Source organism: Lissotriton vulgaris, chromosome 6 (assembly GCF_964263255.1).
Source record: "Lissotriton vulgaris chromosome 6, aLisVul1.2, whole genome shotgun sequence".
In the NCBI taxonomy this organism is placed as follows: Eukaryota; Metazoa; Chordata; class Amphibia; order Caudata; family Salamandridae; genus Lissotriton; species Lissotriton vulgaris.
In genome coordinates this window covers 1184927451-1184954201 of record NC_141694.1, presented here as the reverse complement: position 1 = coordinate 1184954201, position 26751 = coordinate 1184927451, and positions in this window count along the sequence as shown.

Sequence of the window (26751 nt, the reverse complement as noted above, 5' to 3'; positions counted from 1 at the left end):
TTACCTGCACAGGCCACAGATAGTGGAGTGTTACAACAAACAAATGATGGACGGAATGCTAACAATGCAAACATTCACCCCAGTCAAAAGATCTGGGTTAAATCCATCGTTCTTTTGCCCATTATGCCACCGCAGTTTGGACCCAGCCATATGCAAATCAGTCTTAACCCTGTGCCCCTTGGGAACAGTCCAGACCAAACTGCCAGACCAGGTCCTCCCTGGACCAGAAACAAGCATCCTGGGACCGGTTTCAGGGTATGTCACCCTTCTTCAGCCAGGCTAGCTTGAATCCAGTGGCACAGTGAGCAAAGGACCCAAGTCTGGACATACCCATCCCACTTAGGGTGAAAAGTGTTACAACGAACAAATGATCAACGGAATGCTGACAATGCAAACATTCTCCCCCAGTCAAAAGATCTGGGTTAAATCCATTGTTCTTCTGCCCACTACGCCACCCAAGTTTGGACCCTGCCATATGCAAATCAGTCTTGACCCCGTGCCCCATGGGAACAGTCCAGACCGAACTGAAGTGCAATAGAGTGGAGTGGCATAGACTAGTGTGGAATGGCATAGAGTAGCATAGAATAGAGTGGATTGACAAAACATTAAGTGGCATAGAGTGGAGTGGTGTAGAGTGGCATAGATTGGAGTCTCATAGAATAGTGTATTTCTGAGAATAAGTAACTAAACCTTTGATAGCGTGGCAGATAAAGTGGAAGTAACATAAATAAAATGAGCGAAAGGGGACATGCAAATACATGCATTGTCATGAATTGATGAACTGTAAAGAAAACCTAATGTGACATATAGGCACATCTTTTGTAAGCAAAACAACAAAGTGTATCTTTCGAAAGCATTCTTCAAAATAAAAAGTGCATCTTTTGAAAGCATTCAGATTGTCTGTCCAGTAATCCAAACGCTTTAAAACACAACAAAGAACGCTTGTACTTAGGGCCGTATGTATCAAGATATCGTTTTGCGATTTCCAAATAGCGATTTTTTGCGAATCGCTATTTAGAAATCGCATAATGGTATGTATGTACAAAATCGCTATTTTTTAGCGATTCCTTATCATTCTTTATTTGCGATTTCGCAATTTGCGAAATCGCAAATGAAGAATGATTTCCAATGCATTCCTATGGGCCAGGAGGCCCATAGGAATGATGGTGCAATAATTCTCAAATTGCGAATTTGCAATTTGCTAATTGCAATTTGAGGATTATTACAAGGGTGCAGGGGTGTCTCAAAGACACCCTGCTGCACCCCTCAAATCTACATGTGTGTGCATGTGGCACACATACATGCCCTATGGGCATGTATGTGTGTCACATACCACCCTCATGAATGCCAAATTGGGCATTATTATGAGAAATCGCAAATTACCACCAACTACAAGTTGGTGGTAAATTGCGATTCCTTAACAAAAATTTGCACATCAAAAATGTATCATACATATCATTTAAGGAATCGCAAAATTTGCGATTCCTTAAATGCTATGGCAAAATAAGGAATCGCAAATTATTGCGATTCCTTAAATTGCAAATGCATGATACATTGAAAATAATGCAAACAGGCCGTTTGCGAATCGCAAAGGCCGAAATTCTGCGAATTTCTGCCTTTGCGATTCGAAAACGGCTTCATACATATGGCCCTCGGTCCCTTATCCTGTAAGGAGTTCACTTAGGAAAGGAGCTAAGTGATTGAATGATTGTAAATGAAAGTGACAACGAAAACAACCATGGGTTGTAATCCCACTGATTAGTAAACAGCAGTCTTGCAGCACAGTGCATGCACTGTGCAGGTGAGACTTAAAAAAATAAGTCCCACACAAATTTTGGATTAATTGGCAGTAAAATGTGTTTCTTGAAAAAAGGGAATTTCAGAATTACGTTTAGGAAGATGAGACAGTATCATTTGATGTTTGACAGGATTATCTAATCCATGGTCATTCCTCAATACATCTTTAATTCCGGAGGAAGGAAATAAAAAAGGGTCAATAACAGGACATGGCAATCTGCAAATATAATAAAGAATAATAGGTGTCAACCAAGGGAAAATGAGAAACATTATTAAATCTAGAACAAAAAATACAAGTTTTAATGGTAATATAGGAGAGAGAAACTTAAGTAAGAAATAAGAATGTAATGAGAAAGAAACAAGTAGAAGAAGAATTTAGTATAATAGTAGATCAATCGACAAAATCCAGGTCTGGAGATAGTGAGAAAAACGACAAAAATATGACATGAGCTAAAAAAAAAATTGCACAAGGGTCATTAAAACATATATAGTGCAATACAAGGAAACATCAGACTCAGATAATATAGCATACAAATCATGAACTAGATGGTAAAGTGGTCATCACAGATAAGAAAATGCTACAGTGATATTATTTCAGCCTAGCAGGATCCTCAAAGGATTTGGCATTGTCATTATGACTAATTTTGCAGATGAAAGAATGTGAGATGCCATAGCAAATGTTCAATTGTCCCAAGGCCAAAAACTCAGGTGAATCCTGAGATGTTTGGGCCGCACCCCAATAGCTTCTTCTTCTGTTTTGCAGGTTTATTTGCTCACAATGTACGTTATTCAGAAATAACATAATGGTCCCCTGTTTGTTTAACAGAATCAGATTTAGGGCCAAGACAATCTGATTCAATCATACAAGGTAATAATGCTCTAATCTCATCTAAAACATTACCTACGACCCGAATACTTGGGGAAGAAATAAGAGAAGGTGATCAATTTTACTTCTCTTTTGTTTAGTAGCCGAAAAAGATTGATTATTCTTATTTAAATGAGATTCAGATGCCATTTTTTAACATGCAGAGTTATTTGTCAAACAGCAAAAATAAATACTGTTCAAGTCAGTTTTTTTATTTCCCCCAATTTCTTTTTTTCCTTACAAATTTGGTAAGGTTAAGAGAAAAGTAGAAAGGCAGGTCACAGAAAGATCAAATAGCATTACATTTGGATCAGCTAAAAAGGGTATACAATGACATAAATAGACAAACATGTAATGGGCCCAATTCACAAAGGCAATCTGTGACAAAAGTCTAACTTTACGACATTTGGTATTCACAGAGGAAATTTACAAGTTATATCTTTAGGTCCGCAATCAGGCGGGAATCCCCGCACCTGTGCCGTACTCTCCGACTCGGGCCGGATAAAGAGTAATCAATGGGCAGGAATACAACTTTTTATAAAGAGAAACTTTAGGAACATGGGATGAATGGTTGATGAGTTCCAGAAAATTAGTTTGGGTAGGGAAAAGGGTGTAGCCAGACACTGCATCATATCCAGGAAATGTTTACTGCTTTGCATTATGGTACATGCAGGTCATGATTTGCGCTCACCTCAGTGTTGAGCAGTCCTTGATGTGCACTCTCCTCAGGGATGCCAATCTTCTGCGAGACCTTCTTCAAAATATTCATCTTGCTCAAAACACAAATGAACCTGTCTTAAAAGGTCACGATGGGACTTAATATTTGCATCCAGCAACCGCTATATGTTATTTCTTACCACTGTACATTAAATATTCCTGTGTGGACTGATCATTCTGCCATTTCATTTCTTCGGTTCCTTTCCTAATCTCACCCTAGATATGCTATTGCCTCTTATCCTCATTTTGGGAGAATCTGGTTGTGATACAGTATAGTGCTGCAATGCTTTCCATCTCTCACTTTGCATCTCTCCCTCTAGTCTATCTTTTGGCTGCAACACCTACTTTTGTACTTATAATGAGCATATCCCAGCTGCTCTAGACTCCTCCATACTCATTAATCTAAACACTCAGCATAGAATTCTTCTCCGTCTCTTGATTTGCTCATCTCTTAAAGAGTTAAAACACTCTTCTAAAATACACAAATGTAAGGTTCATTCCTCTTATGACTCCAGTGACAAGCTCGTCTATCAAAAGTATCTAAAATTATAGACACCTCAAATTGCTCCTCAGGTCTCAACCCTTTATAATTTCTTCCTCTCTGATAGCTGCCTCCCAAAAACATGGACAGAACTGCTCATAGCCCCTTTACTAAATAAAAAAGTGATATTTGGCTCTACAGTCTTAGTTAATTATCGACCAGTATACTTCAAAGAGGTAGCTGACATAGTGCTATAGCAAGTAACTCCTTCATTTCCTTTCTCACCACAGTTACCAACATGATAGTCTTATGTCAATTCCAAATTATGTTCACACCTGGAGCCTCATAATTTCTTTGATTAACAACAGTTGGGCATCAGTCTATTCTTTGGAAACATGACTGTTTTGGTCACAGTGTTAACATAAATGAATCTCCGCCTTTACTTTGTGTAAGGAAACAGACTTTTTGCAGATCCCCCACACATTTTGTTCCCATTTGGACTACTAGCTGCCAGTTTTTCGACTCTGAGAGTGCACTGAAGCCTGCTAACCAGACCTCAGTGCCACTTTTCTAACCCCTTACAAAGTGTATGTCGAAGTGACTACCCCCAATTGGCAGCAACTGACTTATAAGTCCCTAGTATATGGTACTCAAGGCATGTAAAGCAGAGTGTCCACCCAGGGCTGTAGCACTGATTGTGCCACCCCGTGTGTGATTAAGTACAAAATGGGTTCTAGTCTACCACTGCAGAGTGAAAGGGCAGTAGTAACTCTGTTAGTTTGACTTTGCCATTCAAACAAATGGCAAAACCCTCACTTCTTTTAACAATATATGTAAGTCTCTCCAAAGGAATTCTTAGCAAGTGTTAAGGCAAGAAGCTGTATATTATTAAGCAGGCCATTTATTTCATTTGTGTTCTGACAGCAATACTTCTAAACTGGTGTATTGCTGTGAGAGAGTTAGTAGCCGCATTGGCTAAGACAGGGTCAATGGCTGACCACTCAGCCCAGCTAACTTGTGAATGGGACTACTTAGATGGGTATTGTAACTTACCAAATTAATCGAGGCATTAGACCAGACTTGATGCCCAAGTCAAAGATAATATCACTATTATAGAAATGAAACTTTTAGAAACTTGCCACTCCGTGACCCATTTTGTCCAGTGGCCTCACACGTCACTGGCCACCAGACCGCTTTCTGCCCGTCAAGGGGGTTGTGTGAATGACTCCCAGGCTTATAAAAAATAGAAGCATGCTACAGGGTGAGGTGTTACCTCCCCTTTGCATGAAGCCACACACGGGGTTGGCCCAAAAGTTGAGCTTCATGGCGAAGTCACCTTTGGTGGGCACATTGATATCACACTCTTGAGGGGCTGACCTTTATTCAGGTAAACAGACAGGTGTTGGGAACACTTGAGGAGACCAGTGCCCGAACTGATTTTCCTGTGGACCTGCTGTCCACATGTAGCCACACCTCTAGGGTGGGCCACCATCTCCTAACATCTGAGGAACGTTTCAGACATCTTAAGAGTGGGCAGACTGGTGGACTCTGAGATTGCTAGATACCACACATAGCCAAAAAGTCATCACCAAGAGCGAGAGAACCTGCTAGTCCATAGGCTAGTGATAATATCATCCCCCAGGGCACTCTCTGGGCATAAATATGGCACTCATGGCACCCTGAACCTCAGATCCCACCAGACCTGGAGAAAGCGCGGAAGAAGGACTGCCTTGCTGACCACTGGTCTTGGAAAAGAGAGGTTGCACCATCTGTTGGACTGCACCTGCCGTACCCTGGGCTACATGGGCATCAGTTAGGGGTCACCGTGGTTGTATCTGCGACCAGTGGCTTGTCTCTTGCGAACCCTGGCCCTGCCTTTGTGACCCCTGGTTTCAGAGGTGGCAAAACCAGAGTCTGGAGCATTTGTGGTTGGAGCTCCACTCATCTTGTTTTCTGTCAATTTGGTATTACAGTAATAGTGAATTAAATCAGCTGGAAAATGACCTTCCTTGGCTGCTGTGGTAAGTAAAAAAAAAGGTTTTAAATGTAAGCTGTGTGCTTGTTTGTGGTTGAGTGTGTTTCTGTGAGATAGTGTGAATGTGTGTGTTTATGTATAAGCATGTGTGTGAGCAAAAATTCAGGCAAAAGGGTAAGAGATGTCGCTTCCGCTACCTATGGCATCTTGGTGGATTGATGTCCTTGTTGGGCTAGCAAAAAGAGGACTGTGCCTGTGGCTCCTAGTTCAGAGAAAAGTTGCTCCTTAGCCCCAGACCAAAGAAGTGACTTCCAGGGTCAGTCAGCTAACCTCCTCAAACCAGGACCAACAAAGCCTAAGTATCCCACTCTGCAAGTCAGTAGCCAATCCAGAAGAGTCCCAAGAGAACAACCCTTGATGGCCAAAAGTTGGACCCGAGTCAGCCAGACCTGAGAGTGTCATCTGAGTCCAGATTGGTCACCAAAGAGGGATACTGTTGGACTTAAAAATTCCTTAAACTTTTTGCCTTCCTTCTAGACCTTTTTCTGACATAATGTTGCCGACTTAAATGCTTTGGGCACTTTGCCACTGCTGATGAGTGTTAAAGTGCAAGTGCTCCCTGTATAAAGTGTTATGGTAATTGGTTGTCCATAATTGGTATTTTTGCCTTACTAGTGAAGTCCCTAGTAAATGGCACTATGTGTGCCAGGGCTGGTAATGCAAATGCTACTAGTGGGCCTGCAGCACTAATTGTGCCACCCACACAAGTAGTCCTAAGAAGAGATCTCAGACCTGCCACTGAGATGCCTGCGTGTAGTTTGTTAACTGGCCTGTTGTCCTAACAAGTGCGCCAACTTGCCAGGCCTTACCTTCCCTTTTTTATGCTCATCAGACACCCCTATAGTAGGCCCAAGGTACCCCCCGGGCACGGTGCAGTGTATGTGAAAGGCAGGACATGTACTGAGGTGCGTACCATGTCCTGACAGTGAAATACTACCAAATTTATTTTTCACTGTTGCAAAGCGATCTTTCCCATGGAACAGAATGGGGAATGCTGTGTCCCATGTTTTCAGCATATCTTCCCATAGGCATAAGATGAAGAGATGGAGTTTAGCGTGCCTGAACTCAGAATTTAATAACACATCTTTTTGTGGAGATGGTTTTTGAATTGTGTGCTTAGAAACCACACTTTTAGAAGTGGCTGGTTTCTTGTCATAAACCATCCGGTGGGCCTCTGCCTGGTTGTATATTGCCTGCCTGGGTTTAGATGTGACCGGGTCTGGGAAGTGTCCTGACCCCAGGGAGGAGAAGGTGAGACAGCAACAGGCTTGACTGTGTTTGTTGTGGGTGGAGGAGTAGCCTCCTGGATGTGAAGAGGGCAGTGTTGCTGCCACAAAAGGATGGTTCCACCTCCTGTTGTGCGTCTGGGCCCTTGACTATCAAAAGAGGAGGGTGTGCACTTGCAGGAAGACACCCAGGTCTGGTTTGGATCGAGGTCAGAGCTCCCTGGCATTTAGGGGTGTGAATGTGAGAGCTGAAACCCCTGAACTCAAGACTGAAATCCATACTGAAAAAGGATTGAACCTACTTTATGATCAAGAGGAACCTCTGCCAAAGAAGAACAGCTGAAGAGACTGAAGAGAAGGACTGCCCTTGCTGTGTGTTCTGGGGCTGGCCTGCAGTTTGCTGGTTTGACTAAGGAGAAGACAAGGGCCTTTGCTGTGTGCTGTGTCTCCCGGCTTGTGAGGAGTTTGCTTGGTCCTGAAGTTGCATGTCTCCAAGGGCCCGAGGAGAGATGGTCCCCTGTTGTGGAAACTCAGGAATATAAAAGTTTCCAACAGTGTCTCAGCAACACTGTGTGTGTGGTGCTTTCGCATACCTGAGACTGCTGTGTGGTCCGTGGTACTGTTTACAAGGTGCCCAGTGATTGCATTGCCCCGCAGCGTAAAACATTGTCCACCCTGCTGTATTGCTGTTAGTTGCAAAAACAACAGTTATTGGACAGAATGCGAGAACAATGTCATACATTCACCCCAGTACAGAGATCTGGGCCCAAATCCATCGTTTTTTTGTTGTTGTTTTTTTTTGCACTCCACACCACCCCAGTTCAGACATGGCCATATGCAAACCAGTCTGACCCTGTGCCTCATGGGAACAGTCCTGCCCGAACTGCCAAGCCATGCCTTCCCTGGACCAGAAACAAGCTTCCCAGGACCGGTTTCTGGCATTCCAGCCGTCTTCAGCCTGGCTTGCTTGAATCCAGTGGTGTGGAGTGCGTGGGATTCACGTCTGAGCATACCCATCCCACTCGGGGTGACAAATGCAAAAACAACAATTGATGGACAGAATGCAGAACAATGTCATACATTCACCCCAGTACATGAACTAGGATGGTGTGGAGTGCAAAAAAAACGATGGATTTAGGCCCAGATCTCTGTACTGGGGTGAATGTATGACATTGTTCTGCATTCTGTCCATCAATTGTTGTTTTTGCATGTGTCACCCCGAGTGGGATGGTATGCTCAGACGTGAGCCCCATGCTCTCTACACCACTGGAGTCAAGCTATCCTGGCTGAAGACGGCTGATAGCCAGAAACCGGTCCTAGGATGCTTGATTCCGGTCCAGGAAACACATGGCTTGGCAGTTCTCGCTGGACTGTTCCCATGAGGCATAGGGTCAAGTCTGATCTGCATATGGCCATGTCTGAACTGGGGTGGTGTGGAGTGCAAAAAAACGATGGATTTAGGCCTAGATCTCTGTACTGGGGTGAATGTGTGACATTGTTCTGCATTCTGTCCATCAATTGTTGTTTTTGTATTGCTGTTAGTGGCACGAGCCGTCATCGTAACTGAGGTTGTGAGTGAAGATGCCCGCCAGCGGCCCGAGCCGCAACGTGCTAAAGGCTTACTTGAAGCAAAGGACTGTGTCTCAACAACGATGTTTGTGTTGTGCTTTTGAACGCCTGAGACTGCAGTGTGGTCCGTGGTACTGTTTACGAGATGCCCCGGCCATGATCGCATTGCCCCCGCAGCGTGAAACATCGTCCACGCTGCTGCATTGCTGTTTGTGGCCTGAGGTTGTCATCGTAACTGAGTCTGTGAGTAAAGATCGCCGGCGCCGGCCTAAACCGCAACGTGCTAACGGCTTACTTGAAACTGAGGACTTTGTCTCAGTGACGCAGTGTGCATGTACAATTTGCACGCCTGAGACTGCTGTGTGGTCCGTGGTACTGTTTATGAGGTGCCCCATGATCGCATTGCCCCCGCAGCGTGAAACATCATCCACGCTGCTGTATTGCTGTTTGTGGCCCAAGCAGACATCGTAACTGAGGCTGTGAGTAAGGATTACCACCGCCAGTCCAAGCCGCAATGTGCTAAGTGATTTCTTGAAGCTAAGGAAGCTACAAGGTGAAAGAGATCGTGATCGTTGTTTGTCGAAAGGAAACTGCCCAAGATCATCAAAGAAGGAGAAGGCAGCGCGGTAATCCATCCAGCTACAGCGTCACCTAGCAACAGAATGGCAATGTGATCTGGATCACTCAGCAGGACGCCTAACGAGCAGGGAGAGAGATAGAGTGAGGCAGTGCACCCCCACAGGCAAGGCTTGGACTCCCATCGGGAGCCGCAGGCATGTGTAGCCTGGGGAGGCGTGTTGGAGGAGTACAGTAGTGCTCCGAGCTCTCCCTTGCTGCACTGCGTTAGATGTTCTGAGTCCCCGAGCGGCCGTACCTGCACAGCAGTACAGGGGCCGCCCCTTTATCCCTATGATCGTTGTCTCAGGTGTTGGGGCCTAGTGTTGCCCGTGTTGACCACGCAGATTGGCTTACCGCATTATTCTTGCATTACAAACTGCCTGATTTTTGCATTACGAACCACAGTATTATTGCATTATGAACTTCCTGATTCCTGCATTACGAACCGCATTATTACTGCATTACAAACTGCCTGATTCTTGCATTATCAACTTCAATATTATTGCATTTTGAACTGCCTGATTTTTGCATTACGAACTGCATTATTATTGCATTACCAACTGTCTGACTTTTGCGTTACGAACAGCATTATTATTGCATTACCAACTGCCGGATTCTTGCATTACCAATTGCATTATTCTTGCTTTACGAACAGCCTGATTCTTGCATTAAGGACTGTCTTATTACTACATTACGAACTGCATAGCATTGCATTAGGACTGCATTAGAAATCGTGCATTGCTCATTAATACCACGAGAACCTACAAGTGATTGCTGGCCTAATAACCAGCCAAGTGAATTATTACGAATACACATATGTTGGTTTTCTATCATTTGGTCTCACCATATTCCTTTTTATAAAGATACCGTTATTTTTATGAAACCAGCCTTGTGTTCATTTGTGATGATATCACAGTGTTACTGGGAGTGTGGTTGCAAATACTTTACAGATTGCCTTGGAGATAAGCCTCGCTGATCGTACCAAGCTACCAGGGGGTGAGCAGGGGTTATCTAAGAGTGTGTCCCTCCTTACCCTGACTAGAAGCAAGGGTCCCTATTTGGACTAAGGTAACCTACCTCAGCCAACTAGAAACCCCCAGTTCTAACAGACACCAACGTGCAACAAAGGATATTGCTGTGACAGCTGTGGATGGAGACCACTCACCCAGCCACAGCAGGCCTTCTACTGTCTCAAATAGAACTTCGAGGGACCTGAGCTCTGTGGCCGAAGTCACCCAACCTGACCTGTGGACAGAGGAATCACCACAAAGGCACCCAGTTGACTGCACAGCACCCAGAGCATCCTTGAGCATCTTCCACCTCCTGCATCCTCAGCATCAGGACCACTCCATTGAAGCCTATAGTGGTCATGTTGTAACGTGTAGAACTGGACTGGAAAATGCTTTGGTGGCCAGATAACTGTCCAAATACTCCTTGTTGGCTCCCATACCATCTTCCTGTCGGATATAGTCACCCAAGTAGGCCAGGAGTAGCTGAACACAACTCTTACAAACTTCTCAAAACCTTGCACACTTTACAGTTATCAGTGCTTGTTTGCTGGTAAACTGATATTTAATTTTCTTTGACAATCTGTATCTTCGTAACCCTCCTGTAGATTTTGGGCTCTAAAAAACAAAATCTGTTGGTATAAATTAGCCTTAGATTTCTTTAATATTTTGTAACTTTCTTATATCGTTGTTTGGTACTGCTCAATGCTTGTCAATAGCGCCTTTCTTTAAGCATTGCTATTTGAAGCCAAAGCTACCCATTGTTGAACTTAAGGTTTCACAAACGAGCCTGAATGGACCGAATGCATTACATGGTAACGTCACACAGCCTTACCATATAATATACCCAAATCCTCACATTTTGGCAATTTATCAACTTTCTTTTTTCTAGATCTTACTGAATCATTTGACATAGTATCCCACTCACTCTTATTACCCATCTAAGAGAATATGAGATATGGAGCAGTGTCCCATATTGACTCTCTTCCCTTCACTCTGATTGTACGCAATCTGGTTTTTTTCATCTTGTCCAGTCTGAATGCAAAACATCTAATGGAGTGTACTTAGACCGAATCTCTATATGGCCCCTACTGCATATTTGATTGACTCTTTTGGTTTAGCTTTCATTTTATATGTCAATAACACACAATTGATCTTGAGACTAGATTAGGACATTCGTCCCTCAAGTTCCAATTTAAGGCCTGCATGTCATACATTGCTTGCTGAATGAGCAACACCTCCCTCAGCCTTTACTCTACCAACACAGGAGTGTTAGTCTATGGCACCTCCTCTATTTGGGATTTCTACATGTGACCTTTCAAGTGTTCTTTAGCAATGGTAAAATGAATCAGGCAACAAAAGCGAAGGAGACACTTAACAATGTATCCAGGATAGCTTAGCAAACGTCCATATCTTGCACTCCACTGCTTATCATTGTTGTAATAAGGTGTTATTCTGGTGAAAACGTAATGTAATCTCTTTTAACGGTTGGTCTGAAAACCTCAAAGAGAAGATCAAATCTCATGGCAGATTGTTTTGTTTGTTTTGTGAATTGTGTTTGATTTATCAAATTAATACAATTAAGTTTGACGTTGACCTGTAGTGATATTGTTATCCATCTATTAGACCTGCTGTCCTCTAGAATGACTCACATGTCCAATATCAATGGGTACCATAATCTGTAACTATTGTAAATAATGATAATATATCAAATTAACCTGTACAGAAAGGTGAGGTAAATTGCATAGACTGTGTGATTGAAATGGAAATTAGAGATTCATTTCTGAAATTTGAGGACAATGGGACTAATAGAACAGTGCTTGAGTATTTCAACCAGCTTAAAAAATGAGCAATGGCAAAGCCAATAGGTCTCACTTTTTTCAAACAGACAATGACAAAGCAAATAGGTGGGACTTTTTGAGTGTAGGCGGGGTGCATGGTAATGGATGGGTTCTGTAAATCCATTAGGGTGACAGCAGGCCCGGTGAGAGAGGGCATGGCTCAAAGCCCCTTGAGTCCCTTTGGCAGGAGCCGCTGACGCCGTCATCTTGCGCCCTGAGGTGCCGCTTTTAAAGCAGAAGGGCTGCTGCTGCTGCATGGGACGTGCCCAGGGGTGTGCCCGGGCAACTAGAGACTCTAATAGACAGGCTATGTAACTAGGTAATGCCTGCTAATAACACAGCGGGGGGGGGACTAATTGACAAGTGTTTCAGCCCCAAACAGTTTAGTTAATGGGGATCAATGTTTGCCAGATGGTCTTTCAACTGTATTTTTCTATAATAGATGTACGCAATTGATTGATCAACAGTCCTTGAATGCAGCTGTAACCCATAACCCCATAAGTAATGAGCCCCTCTGCTCTTCCCAGCCCAAAAACGAAACCTCATTCTGTATCCAATCATCCCACAGAATTTCTTGGTAAGAGCAATGATGTTACCCATTACCCCCAAAGGGGACTAGTCTCAAAATCAATATGGACGTGCTGAGTTTGACTCCAGCTGCTTGTCATTATGTACTGGTGCTGGCAGCTGTGCCCCCACTTAAGGCACAGCAGAGCAAATCCTGGGGAGAGCTGTGGAACAAATGTGCAACAAATGTGTTGACTGGTTATCTAAGAAAAAGCAGTTAAATATTTTGAATATGAATGAGATAATCATGGTACGGAGAGTTGGGTGGGTTGGCAGTTCAGCTAAAAACATTGAAGGGGAGACGCTTCGTTTTCATCGTGGGGGTTGCCGAGAGAAGGACTGCACGGACCACATGCCTCAGGAGGCAGCAGGGGCTGAGTCAGGAGTTGTTGCCCCTCCCGCTGCTTCACCTGGGAGGATTTAAACAACCAGTTTCTACCGCCCCACGGGACACGCGCGGGCGCTCGCCGGGCGAAGCCCAGGTAAAAGGTGGGCCGTCTGTGGCAGTCGGGGGCCAGAGGAGGCTGGGCTGGGCCCCCCTATTTCATCTATCGTCTGGCAACTCTAGCACTTAAGGTACTGTAAATACACCGCTGATACCAGCTGGGCATCCCGAACTATAGTCGCGTGTATTCAGGCCCACCTCATTCAACAGTGTGTCTGGACTTGGAAGTGAGGTGGTCCCCCATTACCCTACCAAAATGGGGAAAAGGAAGGCCATGGAGGGTGGGGGAGTACCAACAAGTAAAAAAGGTAAAAAAGCCAAGAAAGTGTTCCACGCTGCGACCAACTGTGTGCTGACTAGAATAGAAGCAATAGTCAGTGAGTGTGAAGAAGTTCTTGGTGGTAGTAGCACCAAAACCTCGGTCAACACAATTTGCCCACTCGACGAGTCTTTGGCCCAGATTCAAGGAAGAGTAATCCCCTCTATGTTTAATAAACAAACCCCCTATAGGCATCCTATTTGTGAAGAGCATAATACACCAGCTTTGACCAAAGAGAGATTTGATCCAAACCTTACCACCAATCCAGTTTCACCAGCTGACACTCCCAGGGGGATACAACAGAAATATGTTACTGTTACCCAGGTACCCTGTTCAAATAGGTTCACAGCCCTTGAAGATGTAAATGGAGACACGATTTCAGCACCACTGAGGGGACATATTGATATTTAAACTATTGAGAATGTGGCTAGTTGTGGTTCGTGTGGGTCTACAAAGAAGGAGTTATTAGAGAGGATTAAAGAACTGGAAAGGGACTTAGCATCCCTAAAAGACAAGAGAACATCCCCCCTGAGCACCAGTGGCCCGGGAGGTGAGGGATTCTGGGCTGAGTCTAGTCGACTGACTAGAGGAGGGTTGACCTTCCGATATTCCCTCTGACCCTGAGGGATACACCCATAGAGAAATTGTCTTGGGTCCCTGTACTCCGGTGCTAGGAGACAAAACAAGTGAGAATATAAAAGATAACATTGATCCATCAGTGCCCAGGGAGGTCGGAAATGCTTATCCAATCATCAAAAGTGTAGGGGTGATCCAATTTCTCTCCTGGAAAACAGCAGGGGTAAAAAAAAACTAGCTCTTCCTGAGTGGAATACATTTATCGGTAAATATGACATCTGCTTGTTCCAGGAGACATGGAGTTTGGTCCCCCTGCACAAGCCAGGGTTTTTCACATATCACATCCTGGCGATCAGCCTAGGTAAAGGCTGCCCTTCGGGGGGTCTCCATATCTGGATTAATATGTTGCTAAATTGGTCTGTTACTAAACACAATTCTCCTTCTCAGGATATCTTGCATTTGATAATTAGAGGGGGTAAAAACGTTGCCCATATGGAGATTTTTAATGTGTATGCTAGAGGGTCTCCAGGGGCCCAATTGCCAGCCACTCTAACAGCTTTAGACCTAGAATTGCCTACCATCGCTCTTAACTCAGGCATCATCGTTGCAGGTGATTTTAACTGCACTTTTGAACCTTTGAACGGAGAAGACATCCTGGGTATCGGAGATGAGGACACTAAATGTGCCATTCCAACTTTAAATATAGCGCCAATAAAGAAGTGGACTCAAAGGGCCATACAAATCAACGCCCTGACCATAGAGCACAATCTAAGAGCAGTCAATGGCAGGAATCGTTCTGATCCCTGCGTATCTAACACATACAATAGAATCAGCTCCTCCTCTCGGATCGATTATATCTTTCTGGGCACACGTTCATGGGGTGACCTCCTTGACATGGAGGTTATTCCTAGCATTGACAGTGACCACAACCCTCTGTCCATGCAAATTTCTCGAGGAGAGGATACTACATCCATTGCGTCACCTAGAACTTTGGTCCTGTCAACAAGGGGGGTAGTACCGTCCAATTTCAATCGACGTCTCAAGTGGCATAAGGTCACCAATCAGGAAGAAACACTTGCGAATATCAGGGACCTCATAGAACAGAAGACCCTAGAACTTGAATCATTTAATATAATCTGTGAGGGTACGCAAGACTCCAAGTTCCCTGGGCTCTATCAGGAGACTATAGGGAGGCTGGAAGAGTTTTTCTGCATAAAAGGCAATAGAGAACAGAAAGTCCATCCACCACGATCGCCCAATCTGTGGTACTCTGCTAAATGCAGAGAAAAAAGACAGGAACCATTTACAGCTCTTAGGGCAAAAGATCAAGTAAAAATAAGAATAGCTAGAATGGTCTATGCAAGAACAATAGAGCAAGCTAAGCGCTCGTGGGAAGAATCACATTGGCAGGAGCTCAAATCCGCCGCACAGCTGAAGGATTCAACTGTATTCTGGTAGCTCATTAACATAAGTACTAGGAGGGGAACGGATCCACTTCCCAACCATATAACAGGCCGCCAATGGAATGACCATTTTTTAGTTTATATTCGGGAGATGTAGTGAGTACACCTTGTGGGCAGGGGACTCCGTCTTCTATTAATAGGGTCCCTACACCAGTGGAAATATTTGGGCTTAACGAGGTAACATCAGCCATTGCAAGCATAGCGCCAGGCAAGGCAGCGGGCCCAATGGCCTCCCTGGCGACCTACTATTGCATGACCAAAAGCTTTGGGCCCTTTTCATCCTGCATGTAATGAACCTTATTGCCAGAGGATAAGCTGTTCCAGATTCCTGGAAAGGCGCTGAGGTAGTGACCATCTATAGGAAGGGGGATAGGAAGGACTCTGAAAACTACAGACCGATTAGTTTAATCAATGTAGTACAGAAAGTGGTTGGCAGGGTCCTCCTTATGAGGATAAGGTCCTGGATGGACGATTAGCAGACCAGTAGCCCGGCCATTAAGGTGTATATGGACAAAGCCCTTCCATCGTCCCTCTACGAGGCGGAACTTTGGGGATTCGAGAACATCATGGATTTAGTGAGATCGGAGAACAAATTTTATAGGGATCTGGTCTCACTTACTCCATCGACCCCATTAGTTCCGCTCCGCCATGACTATGGGAAACATCCAATTAATGAAATAGCAAGGCTACGCCCCCTACTATTCTGGGTGCGCCTGAGAAGGACCCCCAAATTGTTTAATTATGCTATCGCCCTTAGTGAGCTTGTCCGAATTGACATGGGCAACAAGATCAAATTGATATCCAAACTGAAACAGCTTGTTGCGGATATCGGACTGGCAGAGGCATGGGAAAGCCAGACCCCGCCGCCAAAACAAGCAGTTAAGAAAGCTTATTGGGAGTGGGTCCTTGCAGATGCCACACTTAATTCCAAACGGGGCATCTTGACGGAGCAGCTCCTAGACCACAAGCCCACTTCTAAATTGGAACCCTTTCTCGATTATATTCAATCCCCGAGAGAAAGGGTATTATATCTGAAGCTGAGGTTTGGAACACTCCCCCTTAACAACTTTACAGCAGGGTGGAAATCAAATAATGTGAAAGATCTTACGTGCCCTGGTTGCGCAGCCCCCACTGAATCTACCCCTCACTTTCTTTTTGCTTGTCCAGCGTATAGACACACGAGAAGAAAATGGCTGAAACCCGTTTGTATCAACTTGGGAGCCAAGAACTATAGGGAGGCGTTGCGTATTTTAAAAACTGACACATCTTCCCTTAGCACAATCTGTGGGACAGCTAAATAATTGGGTTGTGCCTGGATAAGCAGAAGCAAGTTACTGAGGGTTAACAATGTTAATACCCATTAATACAAGTGAGGTCCCCCTATCTGTATCGCAGTTTTTATTGTATATGATCTGGTTTTATCCTTTTACTGATTGTATGAAATATTTATTGGTTGTAACTTTACCTTTTAAAAAGATGATTGTCTCTTTTGTATTGTCTGTATGGCTATGAGATACTGTTCTGTTTTTACTCTATATTGGCATGTCCTAAAGTGATGGAATTGGGTTGCTCATACTTTTATGATATTTTATATCGAATAAAGTCATACAACAACATTGAAGGGGATTGTATCTTAATAAATTTTCACAGACCCTTCGTAGTAAGGGCGGTATTAAGACAACAAGAGACCCCTGCCCTTAGACACACCAAAATCTGGTCATTACCCCTAGGCTATTTTTATGAACCACCTCTAAGAGGTATAATTTCAGGACAATCTCCCTTAGCTGATCAGAATACATTTGCGGTGTTATCTGATCTTCTGGATTCCCGGGGCTGACTGAAGCCATTATTAGTCGGCAGGCCGATTCTTCGCCTACACACTTGTTGCATGCATCTATGGTGCATGTTCAAACTCAAAGGGACTCTGTATTGTGACAACCAGGTTCTGAAAATCCTTAGTTGGAACGTGGACGGTCTAAAATCAAAGATAGTGTTGGCCAACTGGCTGTAGTTAATCAGGCAATATAATATTTTAATGTTTGAGGAAACCTGGTCTACCAGAGATATATCACTCAAAGGGTTTGAGTATTATATTATTTTTGCACAATCACACAAAATGGGACGTACCTCCTGTGGTTTATCCATATGGGTGAACATTGCAGCGGGGGCTATGTTAAGGCTATACCATCCCATAACTTTCAGGTGATAAGATATAAAAGAGGTATGCCCCCATACCTCATTAATTTTTACAATACCGACTTCTATACAAAACCCAATATTAAATTCATTAGTCTCTTTGATTACATTACTGAACTAAAGAACTCAAAGGACTTGGATAATAATCCAGTTGGTATTTGCTTGTGAGGCAATTTTAATGCCAAAGTGGCCCCCCAGGATTATTTTTTGGGCATTCTCAGTAGCACTCACGCCTGCAATAGGGGTGCAGAGCTGATGGAACATTTGACAATCCACAATTTGAGTAATGTTATGGATGTCGCTGCTTTCAATAATAATGATATAATACAACCCACGCTTAGAGGCAGGGGTTTGCTCTACAACAATTGATTATATCTGTATTTCTTCTAATCTAGATGATTTTTTTTATTGCAGTGCACACCATGGGAATCATAACACGATTGAAGTGGCATTCAAGCTGTCCTCAAAGCCAGAATACAAAATTGAGTGTAGTGCAAGGAATCTGGAACCCCCACAAACAATTAATGACTGATGTGGCGAGACGTTGATCCTGCCCAATTACTTTATAAAGTGGCCAGGTTGAATCTTGCATTGTTTGAGCTCTCTCTGACAGCGCACAAATCCAATCCTGATGTAGTCACTGGATTCTCTTATCTCTGTTTGATTATTAAGGCACAGTTAACTGAACCTGCCCATTCTATTCCTTAGAGCCCCAGATGGTTTAACCAAAAATGTTCAGTAGGTAACCAACAGTTGTGACAGTCCCCTACGGCTAAACCTAGGTGCCCGCAAGTGGTGACCTCCTTAAGGAAAAAATATATGCTGGTCACCTCATTAAGGAAGGAAAAGAAATTGGGCCAACAATGGGATTCACTTGCCAACACCGCAAGCCAAAAGAACAGCAATCTTTTCTGGGCAGTCATAAAAGATCTGCGTGAGATGGGCCACCTGTTAACACCAATCAGTTGTGGTATAATTAGCAAAGCATGGGAAGCAGATTTTGTCAGTGATATATGCAGCTTCGTCTCACGATAATGAGATATCTCAGTTGCCCATCCTCATGGGAGTAATGATGTCCCTGTCCAAAGTGGAAGTTGCCATAAATCAGAGTATGGGCAACAAAGCTTTGGAACCTGCCAGGGTGCCCATAGATCTCATCAAACACAAATCAGATATTTGGGCTCTGCTTTTGCTTAATTAATGTTCTTAATACCCTAGTTTGTTCCCCATTTCCAAGCTCTTGGTCAACTTCTGTTATTGTACCATTTTTTAAAAAGGGTGATCGTTCCCAGCCAGGCTGCTACAGCCCCATTTCTTTGGTAAATACCAAATTGAAAATCCTGGGTTGGGTCCTGTACAATAAGATCAAAGCTTGGGCTGAGGACAACTCCGCTCTGCACCCCTGCCAATATGGTTTTAGGAATAATGTGGGTACAAGAGAATAGTGTCTTGACCTAAACTTAATAATTGGTAAAGATACCATTGCCCAACTTTCACCAATATATTTTGCGTTCATGGATTTGACCTCAGCATTCGACTATGTCAGTTGATCTCGACTATGGTCTGTCCTATTAGAAAGTGGAATGGATGACACATTAGTGCATTTTTTTTGCCTATTTACATGGAGACATGAAGGCTAGGATTAGAATTAATATGCACAGGGAAGTTTCTACCCATATTGGTGTTTTTGAGGGTTAAGGCAAGGTTGTGTTTTAACTTTTACTTTTATTTCTGTATATCAATAATTTACATGTGTTTTTAACAACCCTCACCAACCCCGTCCCAAGAATAAACAGCTCTAAACCATCCCTATTACACGCAGATGATACAGTCTTAATGGGCGGCACCCCTAACGCTCTGCGTCTTTTACTACAGGTTTTGTGCATTTCATTACCTCCTTCGATTTACACACTAACTTTGCATAATCTTTTATCATGGCCTGTGGACCAAGAAAGCACATGAAAAATACCCTCTCTGTTGGCAATCAGAGTTTACAAAGCACAAGCACTTTTCCTTATTAGGGGTTTTTGCTGCTAACGATCGGTGGACGGACCATACTACCTACTGCAGGAACAAGTTTTCTAAGTCAATTAATGCACTACTTAGCTTATCCCAACCAAGGATGAGGGTGGGGGGCCATTTTACCTATTTTAAAAACATGTAAATCTCAGTGTATATCCATAGAAACCTATGGTGCAGAGGTTTGGGGCATTTCTAATTGACATAATATCCAGTATGAAGAGAACAGGTTCTGTCGTAAGCTTTGGGTGTCTCAATCTCTTCGCCCCAATATGTGTGCCACAGTGAGCTAAAACTACATTACGTTGAAGATTATATTAGACCACACCACTCTCTATTTTGGCTAGCTTCATGAAAAAAATAAGAAGGCAGCCCTCATCAGAGTTATTATAGCAGATTTCCTTAAATGTGAGAAAGGCATGGACATTCCATGGTTAGCAGAGAACGAGTTTATGCCGGATTAGCCACGGACATGTTTTTGTTAACCCTAATGATTAAATAAAAGGGAGCTTTGGGCAGCCCTATACAAGTGCTACTGTGAGGATAGACTGGCCACTGAGTCAGTAAACTGAGAGTGGCCTTCTTTTTGGACATTAAGAATGACCTACAACCGGCTGGCTATCTGATTAAACCTATGGGTCGCAGATTACGCGGGCTTCTCTTTCTTCTAAGGGTAGGCTCCATTAAGTATCTACGATGCTTCCCTCTGGGCTTTGAAGCTAACCTTGATCCTGTTCCCTGTCTATGTGATGGGCGCTCAGGCCAATCCCTATTACACTTCTTATTTTTATGTAAGTATTACACACAATATACTAAATTGTTCCTACTTCCTTTCTTTAAAAGGCGTTTCTTTGTAGATTATAGAGAAGTATAATGAACCCTTCGCAAATTGGGAGAGGATGAACTAATAAGCTGAGTGGGGGCCTTTTCGAAAAGTACAGTTTGAGTGGGCAACCCAATGAAGACTGTTATAGCTGCACTTCATTAGCTCTGCACTGTATTGAATTTTATTTGTTTTCCTTTTAAAATATCTTGATAGTGTATATTTTTTTATATTGTATGAGCCTGCTCTTTTATGGTGATGTTTTTATCCAAATAAAGTTATGAAATGAATGAATGATGCAAATCTGTTAGAAAGAGATCTTATGTGCGAGTCAAATTGCACTATTTACTACACACCAAATGGTGTGGAATTTCAAACGCATGATGTAGTTGCTAAATTTAAAATGGGCTGACAGAAAACAGCTGTAGGATTGCATCCTGTAAAATCAGTAGAGGATTTACCTCCTGATCCGAGAGCTATTGTAAAATCAGAAGCATGCAATTTTTCAGGGAAAGATATAGGACTAATCAAAGTTGTAGAACCAGTCTGAATCACTATGTAGCCAAATACAGTCTTTCCAAGAACACCACCATATTAACTTACCTTTGATCTTTAATCAGATTTTGAAAAACAATCTTAAGACTTTACAAATGCCTTGCCATTCAATTCCTGTGCAATATATAGATGACCTACTCGTGGAATTAAATACACAAGAAGCTTGTAAAAAGGACACATTTGCTCTATTATATCATTTGGCTGAGAACAGACAAAAGGTATCCCCGAGCAAATTACAATACTGTTGCAAAGCGGTCCCATATTTGGGCCATCTCATTTAGAAAGGAAGGAGAAAGGTGTCACAGGAGAGCATCAAGACAATATTGAGGATGAACCAACGCAGAACTCAAAGAGAAGTCAGGATATTCTTGGGAATGGTTGGCTACTGCAGATAGTGGATATCCAATGTTTCCCTAGTACCCAATCCTTTACTGAGGCTGACTCATAAAGATGTGCCTGATTCACTTCAATGGTACAACGATTGCTTTGAAAGTGTTCCTAGACCTGAGAGAAAGTTTCTGTTTTTCCCCGGAAATGAGAATGCCCAATTACAGTAAAAAGTTCTCATTGTTTTGCAGTGAGAGGGAAGGCTGCACTTTCTCAGTTCTTACTCAGTTAAATGGAGAATCTGGAAGATACAGTATATTTTAGCAGTACTCGACGCTGTTGCCGCAGAACTGCCAGATTGCCTTAAAGCGGTTGTGCTGGTTGGAGTCAGTATTGAGAGATGTGAGAGCATAGTGGTGGGACACCCTCTTAGAGTGATGGTCATCACTCCATAGAAATATTGCTTGCACATACTAAAATACAGTTTTTTTTGACAAACAGCAGACTTGCAAAATATGAACAACATTTCCTTTTAGCTGATAATATGATTCTAAAAAAGTTTAAACCCTCAATCCAGGTTCCTTGTTACCATTGCCTTAAAAAAGATCATGGAGATGAGGCTGAACATGACTGCCTTGATGTTACAGATTTATACACCAATATCAGATGAACCTCTTGATGAGCCCAACTATGTCATTTTTGTGGATGGCTCACATTTAAGGGACAATTACTTTTTTTGATTGAGAGCATCTTAAGCTGATTGCACAATGCAGGAAGTGGTAGAAGCTCCCTAGCTTTGAGGTATCACCTCTTTGCAATTGAAGAAATTGATCGCCTTTACAAGAGCATGCAATATTTCAGCTCAACTGATTGAGACTATATTTATGTATAGTCATTATGGCTTTGATGTAGCCCATGACTTTGGGCAGTTGTGGTCACAATGGGGATTTATGATATCATCTGGTCCCCAGAGAAGCAGTGAATGTGTAATGAAACTATTGGATTCTTTAAAATTGCCATAGTAAGTGCTATAGTTAAATGTGCAGCCCACAGAAGCAGCAAAGATTATGTCACAGTTGGAAATAGTTATGCTGATGAAGTTGCATGGTATTGTGTGATTGTGCCTTGCACATTTAACTGAGAACATGCTAATTAATCTTATGAATATACCACCTTTTCAAAGCTGTTATCATTAGATAATACATGGGGAAAAAGCAAAAGATTACAGGAAGAAGTCTCAGAACAGCAAGGATGGATCAGAGCAGAATGTGTTAAACCTGCACACATTAAGAGGGGTACAATGGTTAGGTTGTTTAGGCAGGACTGGTTTAATCCTTGATTAAGATTTCTAGCTGATGAGCTATGTCATAGCTGTGTGACATGCTAGCAGATAAATGTAGGGAGGAGAACCCTTGTAACATTAAGTCATATACAGAGATCAGGCAGACCCTTTAATAGGCTGCAGTTGGACTTTTTCAAAATGCCTGTTTGTAACGGGCTGAGATATGCTCTGGTTACAGTGTACATTTTCTCTCGATGGGTGGAAGCCTACCCAACATGGAGAAATGACAGTCTCATTGTAATCAAATGGCTGCTACGCAAACTCATTCCACAATTCAGGTTCCCTGTTTCTCTGGAGTTAGACTGAGGGACCACTTTAGTAATAAGGTCCTCAGAATGCTATGTGTGATCCTTCAAAAGGAACAGAGGTTGCTTTGTAGGTATCATCCCGAGGCTTTGGGGATTGCTGAACAGTTAAATGGGATTCTGACATCTTGATTGGCAAAAGTCTGTGCATCTACCTTTCTAATATAGCCAGATGACCATTGGTGTTGCTTAGTCTTCAAAATACTCCTGACTGGAGACTAGACTATCTCAACATGAGATACGCATGAACAGACTAGTTAGGTAACAGGGAAATAGGGCGCACAGCTAAGAGTATGGCTATAGAGTAAAATTCTAATGTATCTAAGTTAATTGCTGCTAGGCTGGAAAGGGAGGTTACCTAACCCCCTTAAACATCCTGGACACGTCCAAGATTTGAAACTTATAAATACTCCTGCCGAGCAATCAGAATCATGAGCGATATTTATAAACAACGAATATAATGTTTTTCAAAATTCATAAAGCAAGTATGAAAGCAAAAGTCCAAATTCTCATCCAATACGTTTTTCAGACTCCCGGGTTAATACATGTAAGAAGGGTATAAATCGTAAATAGCACTTACTGAGACATATGAGTACAAGTAGTGTCTGTGTTATAGAGAGAATTTTTGTGATGGACTCTAGATGTAGTATCGTTATATTCAAATATTGATCATGAAAAAGGTATCTCGGCCATAGAGAGCTTTCTGAATAACAGATCAGCTGAATATTTAGACCACTCATCTATGTTACTTGAGACTTATAAATACTCCTGCCGAGCAATCAGAATCATGAGCGATATTTATAAACAACGAATATAATGTTTTTCAAAATTAAAAAAAAAGCGAGATGTTACATTGAGATCAAAGAATAAGAATGAGACTAGGGGTAACATCCAAAAGATCAGAATGATTACGAATTTTGGTACTGGAAGTAACAAACTCTACAGTATTATGAGGAAATATTGGCATATGTTATACTCTGATAAAGATCTGAAATCTTACTTAACGGAAAGGCCAAGTATTACTTTTAGGAAGGGATTATCCATTGCCAATATTGTAAGCCCGAGTTACCCTAAACCAATTTCTTATCCTGGGCAAAGTGATTGGTTGCGAATTCGTCCCAAAGGTTTCCACTACTGTGGAAATTGCAGCTCATGTTGGTGGGCTAAAAGAAAGGTTTTGAGATTTGAATACAATGACACAGGCACCTTTTACATTGATTCTTTCATTAATTGTGAAACTACCTTTGTAATTTATGTTATTGCTTGCCTGTGTGGAAAGATATATGTTGGAAGCACGGTTAGAAGACTTAAGGACCGGATGGTGGAACACTACCGGGCACTCAAGAATGGTGATACAAGGTACCCCATAGCCTCACATGCTATTCAAAATAGACATGACTCTGAAAATCACAAATTCTCCTTTCATGGAATTGAACAAGTGGTTCGGGATAGACGTGGAGGAGACAGATTATTAAAATTGAGACGAAGAGAGGCCCGGTGGATTATGGTTCTTCGGGCTGTAGAAGATGGGCTCAATATTGATACAGAATTACAGTATTTTCTGGGAGATTAGCTATATTGTAATTTTATATGCTAAATTATGCAGTTGATGTTAGTGATCTGGCTTTTATTCTTTACAATTGGTTATTCTGTTACACTGGTTTGAAAATATTCAAGTTGATACTTGGGGAACTTGAATGCTAATGCCACTACACTCTCTCAATTATTATGTGAAGTTAAATACACAGGAAAGTTATGGGAGACTCAATGCAATGTCACCACATATGTCAAATAACTTTATTAATCAGGAATAGCGAATGTATAGCTGAATATATAGTATACATGTATTTGGATAGGCTGCAAGATATATCCTCAAACATTTATTTTTAATTATTTCGCCTCCCCCAAGCCCCACCCCACAACAACGATCTAATATTGTAACAACATATTCCTTTTGAATCAATAAATAGTAATTCTAAGGTATATTGTGTGTCAACACACAATCAGCTTATATCCTTTGGTAACATGGCGGCTATGTATACACCGCTGCTCGAACAGAGTTGTTTACCATATATATATATTTTCTATTAGAGCGTTCATCAACTCCTTAAATAAATCGTATATGAAATAGAAGCTATTAGCCTATTATCGCTAACACAGTTGTGATTGTGTTAATATGCCTTGTTTACAGACGCGATTACCCACTCAATCATGGCGGCGATATCACGTACCGCAGTCTTAGCATTTAGACTTAGTATATATATTTTCTATGAGAGCGTTCATCAATTCCTTAAATAAATCGTATATGAAATAGAAGCTATAAGTTATATTGCTAACACAGGTGTGATTGTGTTAATATGCCTTGTCTACAGACGCGATGACCCACTCAAATATGGCGGCGATATTACGTACCGCAGTCTTAGCATTTAGACTGGTACTTAAGCAATATGGCGCCCATAGAAGACGCCGACATTCGATAGAGCCGGACAGAAGATACATGGATTCTTAGAAGGGGGATACAGGTAAGGGTTTTACGTGTTGAAATCTAGAATATATGCGATATTACTTAGCAGCAGGTCCTTGGATCTTTGGTTCTTTTATTTTAGAACCTGTGATGACGATATGGTGTAGAACATGACATTAATGATAACGGAAGCGAATTGCAACAAACCCCTTTTTGCTGAGATATAGGTAAGGGGAATCTGTTATATAGTGAAACTTGTTTTTACGCTTCTTACAAGTAAGAGTCTAACCATATGGCTCTTTATTATAGTCCCTGCAAAACACGGAACCGATTGATGGTATAATAAACGTGGGGAACGAAGAATAGGAAAGAAAAGGTAATATAGTCTGTCCTATAGAAGACATAAATATTATTCACTGTCACGTTTAGCTTGGAGATTTTCCACCGAACAACGGATGTGTTTTTAACATTAGGATGTGTCATGACAAGGGCTTGCGTTTTTCAATTACTGCTTTTTTAATACATGTAAGAAGGGTATAAATCGTAAATAGCACTTACTGAGACATATGAGTACAAGTAGTGTCTGTGTTATAGAGAGAATTTTTGTGATGGACTGTGGTGACAGAACTAAGAGCCTCCTTATATCGTTCCAGAAATTGTTAATTCAAATATATACATCTCCAAGAAGGAGTTTGAAAACGATGGAAATATTATTGTGATTTAGGTAATTCTTTACTATATTTTCTGAATTTGGCAATATTTCGGAATGTTTTGTTGTCCTTATATATCTGACACCGGGACTTTCACAAAACTGTATTTTTAATTTGTCACTCGATTAAGGGTACTATATTTTCCTCTCACTTAGGTGGTGACTTTATTAAAAGTACCTTCTTAGTTTGATCATTGTTAGTATATTTACTATTGTTTTATTATTTTGGCTTGCAGCCCTGAGGAAGTTATGTGGCATGAGATTAATGCCCAACGAAACACGTGTTGGCTGCAGTGATTGTTTTCTTTGGAAGTTTGATTATGTTTTGAACATTGTACCTAGAATCTTGGATTGAATTTTGACTTGAACATCGGATCTTTGAATCTGAACTTGGATTGAACTTTGAGAATTGAAATTAAAATACGGATCAATGCATTACAAGACCCGGGAGTCTGAAAAACTTATTGGATGAGAATTTGGACTTT